At 32.4% G+C, this 14,122-nt stretch overlaps 1 protein-coding gene across 6 annotated transcripts in view; it reads left to right on the forward strand.

Moving 5' to 3' along the window:
* The first annotated feature begins 263 nt into the window (after window positions 1-263).
* Window positions 264-14,122, forward strand: part of LOC117114777 (ras and EF-hand domain-containing protein-like) — a 58,940-nt gene continuing 45,081 nt past the window's right edge. For 2 of the 6 annotated variants that reach the window (XM_033258471.1, XM_033258473.1), the window contains exons 1-3: window positions 267-379; window positions 1,589-1,656; window positions 2,808-2,899. The gene's annotated coding sequence lies outside the window, so the exon portion shown is untranslated. Of the gene's footprint in view, window positions 380-1,588; window positions 1,657-2,807; window positions 2,900-14,122 lie in introns of all 6 variants that reach the window. The other 4 variants (XM_033258472.1, XM_033258470.1, XM_033258469.1 and 1 more) reach the window with 3 other exon arrangements.

Genomic DNA, 14,122 nt, shown 5'->3' on the forward strand with positions numbered 1-14,122 from the left:
GCGTATCGGTGAGTGACAAACCATTTCAAAACAATATGAATCCTATTCTTGAAGCCAAAAATACTTCTATAAATTTTGCTCCACGTATTAGGCCAGATCTAAACATCGGCGACTGCTATTTTGTAAGAAGTACGCCTCCTTCAAACCTGTATGTATAGGAAAGTTTATTGGCTCTTTTGTGTATACTTGGCAGTGGCTAACCAATTAGAAGGCGTGTAACATTTTCTAATTATAGTCTCTTTGCGGTTGTGTATGGCGTCCCTTAAACGACAGAATGCAGTCTATGCAAAACAAAAGTTTTTGAAAAGATTTCCATTAGGCCCAGGCTCGTGCTAGTACATTTTCCTCTTTCAAGTACTGTATGTTCTTGGTAATTTTTGTGAGTGATTATTAGTTTTGACATTGCATGAGATATTGTAATACTTAAGTGAATGTTCTTAGACTGAGAGCTATTAATAGTAAATAGACGTGCCTGTGTCACGTGTGTGCCAAGCCAAGCAAACATGGCCAGGCTGCAGGGAAGGCTGCTCAGGCAAGGCTCTTCCGAATCCCCCTCTCACTGAAGCTCCAAAGAAGGAGTGGAGGATTACCGTAGTTAGGAATGTCGTTTACAGTTTCAGACGTTTGCACAATTGCAAATTGTGCAAGCTCTTCCTTGCACAGTTTGCAAACTGTGTAAGGAATTCTTTGCAGTGCACAATTTGAAAATAAGTTCATGATCAATATCGCTATATAAATTTTAATGTCAAATTATACAATAATTTCTGAAAGAAACCTAGCCCAGCTTAGATGCTGCGTGGACAGTTTGAAACAACTTTGAAATAACAATAGCAACTCAGAATGAGCAAAAGGAACAAAATGTGCACAATAGGAATAATCTGCTGGCATGTGCATGCAAGGAAATTCCCTCTGTTTTGTCTGAGACACAAAGCGAATAAATACTAAATACGGTTACAATGTCAGTACTCCCTATACCAATGATGATGTCCATAGTACCTACCATAAAGTTGTACAGTATACGTTTATGTTCAAAGGAATTTACACAAAATCTGAATGTCAGTTTGTAGAATAAGATGGCCCTAACCTTCAAGATGTCAGCCTACTGTATAGTCAAAAAGACAGGAAAATACCTCACAAATTTAAATAAAACTTTATATAGCTCATTTAAAAATCCTATTATATTTTTTTGTTAATTCATTCTGTAAATGGCTGGTTATCTGCTGTTGGGTGTGATTTGAAATAGAATAAAAATAAGATTTTAAAAATCTTTAAATTGATTACCACCAGCCAATTTTAATAAGGATATTCAAATGAAGATAGGAAAGTTATTTTTAATATTTATAATAATAATTTAATGGCTCTCTCTTTCAAAGCAGAGGAACACTCTCATGCAGGAGAGGTTTGACCATACAACAGAACAAAAGTTACAAGTAATGATAACTTGCTTAAATATACAAATAAAGCAATTAAAATGTGAAATTAAAATTTTCAATGTTTTTATTTCATTACTGATACAGTAGTACACCTTTAAACTTCAGTCTCAATATCTTGATGCAATAGATAAACTACTTACGCTCTTTAATTTCAGAGTGCAAGTAATCTTTAAAAATGCAGTGTGCTAATACTGTACTTTCTAAGACGAAACAAGTAATTGAGGTAATTTTATGTGGAGGCGAATATGCAGCTTTAGCAACTTATCCCTAATTCAGACTATTGCTTCAGGGGTGGCGCCAGGCCCCGGGCCCCTTGTTTGGAAACAAGAACCACAACCGTTGGGGAGAAAAAAAGTTATATATTTTCTACATACTAGGCCTAGCAGATTTGATCTATCTGTAAAATTGATTAAGTACTGTAAGCCTTTAAAACCCCTAAATTGTCGTATTTTTTGTGGGGTTCACCCTTGAGCCACTATCCGAATATTTTGAGTGACGCCTGACCACGTCCACTTTTCGTGATTTTCAGAATATATTATAAATCAGATAATGATGTTAATGCTGTTATATATCTGCTACAAGGTATGATTGTTTCCAAATCAAAATCAAAATTATGATCTCTTCATGTTCGTGTGGCTGAAAATCAAAGCACTCTTTAAGAAAACATGAATAAAATATAAAAAGTCTAATAACCCTTACCTTACAGAAGGCAAGACTTTTTTTACCTTGTTTAGGGGATGCTCCAACCGTCAAAACAAGTGATTTTTAATAGAAAAATACAATTTTATCTTTGGCCAGTTAATGCATCCTCTGCTACAAAATAATGGAAATTTCACAAAAATGATGTTCTTTTCATTACACATTTATTAATCTAATTAACTACACTGTTTAATTCATTAATAAAATATTATTTAATTTTCTCCATCCAGATGTTTTTGGCAAAATCATTTAGCCTAATTGAGAAAACTAAATTTTATTTGTTTTTCTCCCTCCTCTGCCGATCTTTAAAAAAATAAGTTCATGAAACAAGGTTTAATAAAAGTCTCCCCTAAGATAAAATGTTGTATTTGTGTTACCAGATATAACCAATGTAAATATTTAGAGTTGAGATAATCTGTAATTGAAAAATTTGATAGTAGAATGATTTCTGTACAAAATGCTTTAATGTACAGTTAACTGTTAATCAAATAGACAAAGTCTACTGATGATTACTGATGGTACAGTAATTATATAAATTAGATCTACCCCTTTTTAAAAGTGGTTGAGTCCTTTTCCAACAGGTGGCCAATAATAGCTAGCATTGAATATTGATATTCATCCAATACAAATACCTAAAGTAATATTGGATGCTGTTTTAATTTCATACCTGGCCAGACACAACGTATGGAAGTGAACAACTGTAGAGATTAGGTCTGTCAACTGCATACTGTATTATGTGTGTTTAAGATAAGCAACAGGTTTTTAAGGTAAGAAGGCTTTCAAACATTTATTTTAGTGTTAGTTTTAATCTCAATTTATCTTTATTATTACTATGTTATTAATATTATCATCTTGTTTATTACTCTGCAACTACTATAATTTAATACTAAATTATGATGGTTACAGTCTACAAAATAAATAAGATGATAACAATACATTATTCCCTAAATATGATCAAATATTTTATATGATATGTAATTATGTTTAGATAGTATAAAATATATTTAAACTATCATTTATTTTTTATTAAACTCGATTCAATCTTTATCGTAAGAGGTATATTTTGCTCACAGATAAAAAAAAAATAATAATGCTTATTGATACAATTATCTACTAAAACACACAACACATACATGACAAATGTTAAAATAATTATGTTTAGATAGTATAAAATATATTTAAACTATCATTTATTTTTTATTAAACTCAATCCAATCTTTATTTTCAAACACAGTAAGAGGTATAGTTTGTTCACAGATAAAAAATAAAAATAATGCTTATTGATACAATCATCTACTAATACTCACAACACATACATTACAAACGTTAAAATATGAAGGAAAATAGGTTAAAATTGTGAAAGTTAAAATGCCTTTTTCCCCCAAAATGTGTTTTTTTTTAGTACCACAGAAGAAGGTAATAAACAGATGTATTTTACTTTAGCCTCTTTTAGATGAACTTGCTGCAATATTGTGCAAAGCATGTTGGCTTAATAACCGGTCTATACCCTTTCACACAGCACATTTGTTACCGCAATATTGCAGTAATCTTATGCTTTTCTATCTGAAAGACCATATAGAATGGCGTAATATTGGCCGGTTTAAATACCACTATTGTTTTCAACTTTAACCATGATTGCTGCAATATCGACTAAACACTTTCAGGCAGAGCAAGCCAGTAGCCATTACCGCAATATTGCGGCAATATTACTAGGGTGTGATGTGGCCTAAAGTAAGCCAGCATATTGGCGTATCGACCCCTTTCATACAAGAACCTGACCCATGCCGGCGTGCTTTACCGCAATTGCGGTATTGCATCTCTGTCTAAAAGGGACTTTTGAATATCAATGCACCAGCAAACAGCCGAAAGGTGATATTTTGGATTAATTAGTAAAATAAAAAGTATGATGAGTTTTGCTAAACGAAATAATATTTGGCTCTGTTTTTAGGCAGCTAGATGCAGTATCAAGACCATAATAGCTGCAAAATTTATGAATTCTGAATGTTAAATGGGGGGGGGGGGGTGTGTCGTCTTATAAGCCCGACAAACAAACATAGTTCAAAAATCTCCACAAACGTTGATTTGAATAAATGTAGGAGGTAGGAGAATAACCCATAGCTCGCAACATTATTGTCATGAATTGCATATGGGCGTGGTCCGTGACAACCAGCCGCCATAAGACGCACTTAAAGTACTGTAGCTACCTGTTCACATCGTTCCACAACGACAAGGAATGAAATGAACCATGGGGTAGCATCGGGGTAACCACCCACTGTTCCGAAAAATGCGAATGGTTCTTTAAAGTGCACATGAGCCAGATGTTTTTATATGGCACTATGAACAACATCTTCTATATTCTTATAATATTCACCTGCCAATTGGAGACCACATGGGATTTAAAAATGTGTGTGGCCATACGGCTCGGTATCCAAGTTGTGTTTAAAAAAATGTTACTTTGAAAAAGTGCAAACTGTACAGCCTTTCCAGGATGCAATATTCCTGCTGCTTCAAGTGTCAACTTCAATAATTTCTTTTCGCATTTACACACATTACAACAATACTGTATATATTGACCTTCTGAATCCTTTAAACTCTTAAACTGACCTTGGTCTAGTAATCATTTAACAATTATTTGTTTTGTATTTTTAAATGTGCTATAATCCTCCAAAGGAAAATATTCTGTAAATTTTTATGAAAGAAAATTACCTGCAGTAGGTTTCTATGGAGCAGATTTTTAGAGTCCTACAAATTATTGCCAAGATTGATGGTAGTCACAAATTTGATAAAATGCGGGAAGTTATTTTGGGGTTGAATGAGAAAATGGGACACCCACATTGTCCAAGCTTCCACGGAGTAGTTCACCCCCTGGACACTTCCCAGGTTCTTAGAGTCCTGTATCTGGATGTGTACTCCTCAACGCCCCTAAAAGGAGCAAAACGAGAGGGTGTAGCTTAGCGTTATTTCTTGGGTGGTCGGATCCTTCTGCCCCTTGCAACAGTGACGAATCTAGAAGCCTTGAAATGGAGGCGCGAAGGTGAAGTGTGGGGCTCGATGATCAGTTGAAGTGTGCTAATTCGCAAAATAAGGTGATGTTAGGTGATTTTTAACTAGACCGTGATTTTTTTGGGAAGGGAGCCTCCCCACCCGGGCAACCCCCCTAGATATGCCACTGCTTCAATTTTTTTTTATATCTTTGGCATCAATGGATGCAGGTGCTGGAATTATCAATGAAACCTGTGAAGTGTGTTATTACAGGTATGTCAGGTACTGTATTTATTCAAATAGGCACCCCAGGGTGTTTATTGTTCAGAAGGCTTTTTCAGGGAGTGGGGTGGGGGGGCGCACGTTTATTTGAGGAATTTCTTTTACTTTTTTAAAAAATGGATACATATTATATACTAAAGCAACCAAAACAACTTTCATTAGGTCTTAATGACTGCGACAATTATTATAATTATGCTGTATCTCTATTACATATACACATTCTCATAGTTTCACATGTTATTTCTAAGCAAATATACATAAATTATAGTTCGTAATTATTAACATATGTTTAATGTTTACATAGATGAACACAGGGATACTTCTTGTAAGGTCTTGTCTAACATTTTCCCTGGCAACCACACAATTCGGTACATCTTAATCCATTCTTTCTGCATTTGCAGCTTCCAAGTTCACAGTTTGCGCAGGGGCGGATCCAGGATTTGAAAGGGGGGAGGGGTTCAAAACGTTTCCAAAATACCCAAAATAAAAGGGGTTGGGGTCCTCTCCATGGAAAATTTCCCCCTTGAATCTGCCACTGTATGACTAACGCTCAGGTAACCTAGGGTTTTAAAACAAGTCGTATATACTCGCGTATAATTGGACGTGGCTTAAAATAGCAAATTACGATTAAAAAAAAGGGGGTCGTCTTATACGCACGACATTCATATTTTAGATTTTTATAATCATGTTCGTCTTATGTGCGGATCGTCCGTAACACGCGAACTTACTAATGTAGTGAAGCAACTAAATGTTGTATGAACGAAAGCGAAAATTTAAATACGGGAAATTTTAAATACGGGAAAATACGATTTTGATGGTAAAGATTTAAAAACTCATAAAATGTTATTACTATTTGCAAGATTACCCTTGCTTGTACATTTTCACGACAAGTTGGGCAAAATTACACATATTGATTCTCCTGATGCAAATCCAGGTATTGTTTATTCCATCACGATAATAACAATTACAATAATAAAACAGTCATCTCAACCTACTTGCAGTGAAGTGAATCTAAAATTTATTTGTGAAGTTATGATGATCTGAAGTTTTTAAAATCGTACACAATAATAGTTGAACCAACTTTAAAATACCACAAATACAAATGTGCGTGACGATATTTTATTGCTTTAGAAATGTGATTTCAAAAAAATACATTAGTGCATCACGCACTGAGTAGGCCTATTCAATACATATTCAAGACAGGTTGGGCAAAATACATATAGGCCCCCTAATTGATTCTCCTGATGCATATCCAGGTATTGTCTATTCCATCACGATAATAACAATTGCCATTCAATAATACAACATTCATCAACCTACTTGCAATGAAGTGAATCTAAAATGTATTCGTGAAGTTATGATGATCTGAAGTGTTTAAAAACGTACACAATAATAGTTGAACCAACTTTAAAATACCACAAACACAAAATGTGCGTGACGATATTTTATTGCTTTAGAAATGTGATTTCAAAAAGTAAGTACATCGTATGTAAGGGCTTGTTTTGTTGGGGTTTTTTTTTGCTTGCAGCGTGTGGTAAATTGTAATGAATAATCAATATTATACTGTAGCCTCTAAAACCTAATATTATTGAAGGGTCCTTTTAAAGTTTAAATAAGGGATTTTTTAAAGTTATATTTTTAGATCATTAGACCAGATTAGACCTATTGAACGAGCCCCAATACTGCACTGCCCATACCTACGCCACTGGACCTGAGTATTATGTGGTTACATAACGTTTGCTATGCATATGCGCTAGAAGTGGAAGACCATAAGTTATTAGGAATGTGCCTCTCTCTGGTACAATCAGTGTAAAAGTGTAAGGTATACGATAGGGTGGATTAAAACATTTTCCTAATGGTAATATTCAAAATAAGTGTCAAGGAAAGTAAGTATGATTGTTGGAAAAATGGTCAACATTTTATTTTGATTTCTCACCCTGCCTGGGCAAAATGGGCGAAGGTCTGGATCCTCATCTAGTTAGCATGAATTTCCTAAGCCAGGACCCAGTAGTATTTTGTTACGTTTCTTTCACCACTTTGGATCCGCCACTGGTTTGTGTGTCCACAACGAATTAATACCTTGGTGACATTTAAAAGTTCGGCAGAGAGCTCTAAACTGGAGTAGCAGTCTTGTGTATTGGAATGTACTTTAAGTGCTTCCCCTCGAGCCAAAGCTCCTGGATGCCATGCAGGTAATCTGTGGAAAGCTGACAACTCAATAGCAGCAACATCACTGTCTACAGTCTTGACAAGAATGCGTGGACAATTTTCAGCAGCATGTTTAACATGAACAAGCATACGTTCATCTGCCTCTTCCATGTTACATAGCAATGGCTGCAGATCTACATACTGGTTTGCTACAGCTCCGTCTCCCAGAGACCCTACAAACAATCCGTGGTTTGTGTCAATGTTCTCAACTACTTCGTTTACAATTAATGGAAACCCTCTGATTTGTTGTCATCACATCTCAGGAATGTAGACCAATTGTTGGGCATACTCCCGCTGGCTTTGATGACCCTCCTCACACCAGAGCCGTGGTTCGAACGCGTACCAGACTTTAAACTGTCTTTAATCGTGTGTAGTGTAAAAAATTTGACATCAATCGGACATATTCGATGTCGAATATTGACTAATATTGCATATTTTTGGAAAATATTTCAGCCGCTCCAAATCTCTATCCTATTCTTCCTTTATTCTTTCACAATTCGCATTTATTCATACTTTTTATTCATAATTTTATACACTACACACATAGGCTAGTCACTATTATTACTTTTACTATATTATTTAAATATACAATTTTAATGGATAAGATTAATTTAACATAGACATAGTAATTCATACACTATTTTTTGTGCTTTTAGACCAAATGGTTGAGGAGTTATGATCATCATATATTGTATAAAGGTCATTGACCTCTGACTCTGAATATTTGGTCAACGCAGCTACTAGAAGGTGGCAAATATGTTTTAACGAATGTTGTTCCCAAAAACCTAGGTGTAGCCACTATTTTTGTGCATCTAGGCAAACTGGTTCAGGAGTTATGACCATCATAGTTGTATAAAGGTCGAATATGAGTATGGTGATTCCGAAAAATGACAGACGTGAGGCCATAGTTGATTCTACATTCGTTCTTTATTGGAACATTGTCAAGAATGTATAAAGGTCATTGATCTAAATGATCGATGGACAAACCAGATTTCACTTACTGTGTTTAAATGTTTAAATGGTAATGCCCCTGAATATCTGTCTTCCAAATTCTATACTATAAAAACGCGGCAAGAATATACAAAACGTCCTTTTATTAGAGTTTGTTTATAAAGGTTAAACCATATTTAGCCTCTACTACTGTACAAGGTTTAATGACCTAATTGATTGTAAACACTTTATCTTAATCTTGTTATGAATTAGAAAGTAAATTTTAATTGCTGTTGATTGTTAATTTTAGATAAGATAAACAAACAAGCTATAGATAGTACTAGAAAGCAATGAGTATTATTAATTGATTAATTATTTTTACACCTCCTTGATAAAAAGTGCTTATTTTTAGAATCTCTCTTTTTTTTTTTAGTAGTGAGTGGGACCTCATTCTGATCATGGAGGTAAACAAAATTAAATATAATATTAAAAAATTGTTTACTTTCATGGTCTGGAAAAGGTTGAGAACTAGGAATTTATAAACCATTAAACTTCAATCAGTTGGTGATATCATGGTCTCCTGGGCACCATTGTAGGTGTGTCATTTAAGCCTAATTGCTTGGAAAATTGTGATTGTATATAAATAGTTGTTAGATAAATATATTTTGTGTAACTGGCTCTTATATGAGGATGAATAGTAATGAAGTGAATGTCCAACTGATTAAGTGCAACATCTCCACAAATTTATTTGTGCTGATCTGTTTTGATGTTAGTTTTGCTACCTCTTTCGTTGATTGATTGATTGATTGATTGATTAATTGATTGAGTGAATGAATTTATTCAGTATCAAATTACATAAATACCAGGTACAAACAATGACAGAGATAGCAAGGACAAGACATAGTACTAGGGACCCAGTACCGCAAAACGTTCTTATAATGTTGCGAACGTTGTGGTTAGGTATGTCACAAAATGATGACACAATTTTGCAGGAACATTAAAACATTTATTTAAAACTTTGTTAAATTACGTATTTATGGTTCTACAAAATAATGTTTCTACTGTACATAAAACCGTAATTTATTCATAAAATTGTTAGCTGGGGAAGCCAAAAAAGGTAAAAATTAAACCTTACTTTTGGTTGTGGTCTTAACCTACTCCTATTGGTCTAATTGTGAGAAAAGAGATATGCTTTGACCTCCAAAGCACTTCACTCTTTGAATTTAATATATGACACACACATTCTCAAATTTGTTCCACATTTCCATGCTTATTTCTATAAGGTTCATGAAAATTGAGAGTAGATTTCAAAAAGAATATTTGATTTCTGTAGTGAGAATAAAGCTGTACAATAGCCGGTGACAGCTAAGGTATTATTTAATAGATGAATAATAAGGTAATTTGTTAAAATATTTTGTAATTAAATTTGAAATTGTAACTGTTTAAATTGCAATTAATTAAAAGTTTATTTAACTTTTTCATGTTAATGTATGTATTAATAGTATTAATAAATAGTATGTAGGGCCTAATAGTTTAAAATGTATTAAAAACATTAAGTGATTAAGTTGACTTCAAGTTAAAAAAGGATATCCTTTTAGTAATGATAAACACACTATAGTACAGGGCATAAAATAGGTCAGAGGGTGAAATACTATGTTTCACTAGACCCTGTTTATCAGGACATTCTTTACTTATCTTTCTATGTACATGTTACACATCATAATTTTATGGAATGTTAGATTACTTCTTTCAAGGAGTCTAAAGGTTTATTATAATAATAATAATAAATTTAACCACTGAAAATATATCAGTTATTGGCAGCCATTGACTAGAAAATCTAGTTGGCATATTACATCTCATGATTAGAATATATTATATTTAACAATCATCCTGTATTATATTATGTTGTAAATACATATTAATTAGAAAAATTAGCCATTATTTGGAAATATTCAAACTAATTTAACCATTCAAAAGAGAATCCTGTAGTTGTAAATTTTTTTTTTATATACTTATCATGTCTTTCTTTTTCTCCTCCCTCCAATTAGGCTGAGCTACTTATAGTAATGTTAAAATTAATATTAGATTATTAATATTAATTTTTTTTATTTATTTATTTATTTATTTATTTTTATTTTTTTTTACGAATTTAGTCTTTAATTTTCATCTTTCTTTCTTTCTTTATTTTCGTTCAGGTCTACATAAAACCATAAAACTTGCATTTAAATACAAAATTCTTGTAATTATGTGAAAATATATTATGAAATTTTGTTGCTTTATATAAACAAAAAAAAACTTAATATACATGTGCAAAAGTTTTTTTTTTTTTTTCCAGAGGCCAGTTGATTGATAAAATGAAAATTACCAAACTGAGTGAACGGTAGGATAGTAGCTAAACAATATTGAATCTGTTTATGCTGAAACTAATATGCTCCAGGCCTATTCTAATTATTTCAAGAGTTTTTTTACTTTGTAAATCACTTCACTTGTAAAAATAATTTTCAATTTTGCTCTAAAGGTGTTTTACATCAATCATTAATAATTTTATCCAATTGTATAAAAAATGCTCATCTCTAATCTGGTAGTAAACAAGTTGTTTTTGTTTCCAACAAGGTCAGGATCTTAAACTGACTAATTATATTATAGGTATATAATAATAGCAATCCACTTCACAAAAATTTAAATAAAAATGCATCATGCTTAATATAAGTCATTGACTTAAGTGCTTTGTTAACACTACTTTATTTTGAAATACATAAATTAAAATAATATCGGCCCTACATAAAAAACCAATATTACAATTACATTAATATCAATACTTGAAAAGTATTATTAAACATGTTAACGCTGACTATACCAATTATCGATTGATAATATAAAAAAAAATTATTAAAAATCCCAATGAGAGTTTTAGGATTTTTAAAAATATTTTATGATAACTCAGTTATGTAGTAATCAATTAATATTATAGGGGTGTGAAATGTGCTCCATTCGTGTAAGAAAAGCCAACTAAACTGTTTTTGTGTTACTAAAATAATGGCTACATTTTAAAATATATTGTCTCTAGAGTCAAGTCCTATTTTAAGTTTAAGCGTCAGGTGCTATGACCAGGGATATATTTCGATTGAAAATAGATATAGAAACAGTTTTCTTATTATTGGTTAGTTAAATTTCCAGGTAAGACTAAAAACAGCAAGAAATCATTGTTTGCCTGCTAAACACGGAATTTCGTGCTAAAACACAGTTTGTTGGCATTATAAACAATTTGTATTTTATGGTCTGGCCTGTTTTGACTGCCACTGGAAATCAGAGCAGTTCCTAGAAACCATTTTTTCTAAAACATGTAGTTATAGTTTTTACTTTGTAAATCACTTCACTTGTAAAAATAATTTTCAATTTTGCTCCAGAGGTGTTTTACATCAATCATTAATAATTTCCAATTGTATAAAAAATGCTCATCTCTAATCTGGTAGTAAACAACCCTTAATAAGTTGTTTTTGTTTCCAACAAGGTCAGGAACTTAAACTGACTAATTATATTATAGGTATAATAATAGTAATCCACTTCACAAAAATTTAAATAAAAATGCATTATGCTTAATATAAATCATTGACTTAAGTGCTTTGTTAACACTACTTTATTTTGAAATACATAAATTAAAATAATATCGGCCCTACATAAAAAACCAATATTACAATTACATTAATATCAATACTTGAAAAGTATTATTAAACATGTTAACGCTGACTATACCAATTATCGATTGATAATATAAAAAAAAATTATTAAAAATCCCAATGAGAGTTTTAGGATTTTTAAAAATATTTTATGATAACTCAGTTATGTAGTAATCAATTAATATTATAGGGGTGTGAAATGTGCTCCATTCGTGTAAGAAAAGCCAACTAAACTGTTTGTGTGTTACTAAAATAATGGCTACATTTTAAAATATATTGTCTCTAGAGTCAAGTCCTATTTTAAGTTTAAGCGTCAGGTGCTATGACCAGGGATATATTTCGATTGAAAATAGATATAGAAACAGTTTTCTTATTATTGGTTAGTTAAATTTCCAGGTAAGACTAAAAACAGCAAGAAATCATTGTTTGCCTGCTAAACACGGAATTTCGTGCTAAAACACAGTTTGTTGGCATTATAAACAATTGGTATTTTATGGTCTGGCCCGTTTTGACTGCCACCGGAAATCAGAGCAGTTCCTAGAAACCATTTTTCTAAAATATGTAGTTATAGTGGAAACACAATTCATCCCATATTCTCCACATGTGTTAAAAGTCCCACCAGTTTGTATTACATTACAATTTCTCATTATGACAATGAAATTGATTATTAATTCTACAAGTTATCTCATTAGTGTACAAATGTCAGAATCCATTCTCACTGTCTACATGGCCTGTCACGCAACCTTCTGTAAACAGTTGATATTAATCTCAGTAATGTATGTGTTGCACAGGTATTGCAATATTTTTATATTAGATGATAATGAAAAACATATGATCACATTATGGCATTCATCTTCCAGTAGTAAAATACAAATTATAAACTAAATTCCCTCAATTTCTGAATTATTATACAGTAAATTTTCTAATCCACCACTTTCCTGTTTTCTCTCTCTGCTTTTTAAGCTATATACTGTATTATTCTCAATTCTATTCATTTTATGATTCAATTAATTAGTTCTGTGGAAACCATTATGTTCATCATATCTGCATTCATCCCATTTGTTTTATTTTATTTTTATACAACATTTAAATTTGTGCTTATTACATCAATCACAAAAATTACAAATTGTTGTAGTTTAACCATCATATTTTCAAATTGGGACCTAATTCTGTATTCTCCATACTGCGACCAATCGCTCCTGCTGTGATAAACTGTACCTTGTCCACTTAGACTGATCCCCATCCCCTAATCTTCCAGCTATGTCCCAGCTTTGATGTCCCCTTGCTATAATCCTACTGTACCATCTATTTTCCCTGCTGTGACCTCCACCTTCTGGTCCCCTGCTATAATTCTATCACTCTTGATTGTCCTGATGTGACCGCTTTTATCACCATGTTCCCTAATTGTGACCACTGACCCACCTTATTCTTGTACTTCAGACACCTTGGGCCCATGATTTTTATGTTAAATAAATGTTATTTTCAGTAAATTAAACACTATCGGCAAATTTGTTGGGATGAAATTTGTAGAAAACGTGATGGTATATTCCTCCACCATTACACCTGTTGATATTATTGATTTAAATATTAATGAGAGAAACAAAGGACATATCTAGGGATGGAATTTATTGAACAAATTCACATGACAAATACAGTATAGTTACAGGTACAGTACATGTACAGTATGTAGGTTACTCCTGATCAACGAGTGTTATTAAATATACAGTATGAGAATGATGATATATTATAATGAATAATTATGTTTTTAAATAGTCGGTGTGCAAATTGCTGGAGAATGGTGCAGTGAATGTGTGATAACTGATTTGTACCTAATTTTATTCTTTCAGAAGTTTTATCCTTATGTAATGATCTCAAGGGTAGTGCCAGGATTTGCCCGACGAGAGTTAATTG

This window comes from Anneissia japonica, unplaced genomic scaffold (assembly GCF_011630105.1).
Source record: "Anneissia japonica isolate Jap-2015-1 unplaced genomic scaffold, ASM1163010v1 scaffold288140_len288450_cov173, whole genome shotgun sequence".
NCBI classification, from domain to species: domain Eukaryota; kingdom Metazoa; phylum Echinodermata; class Crinoidea; order Comatulida; family Comatulidae; genus Anneissia; species Anneissia japonica.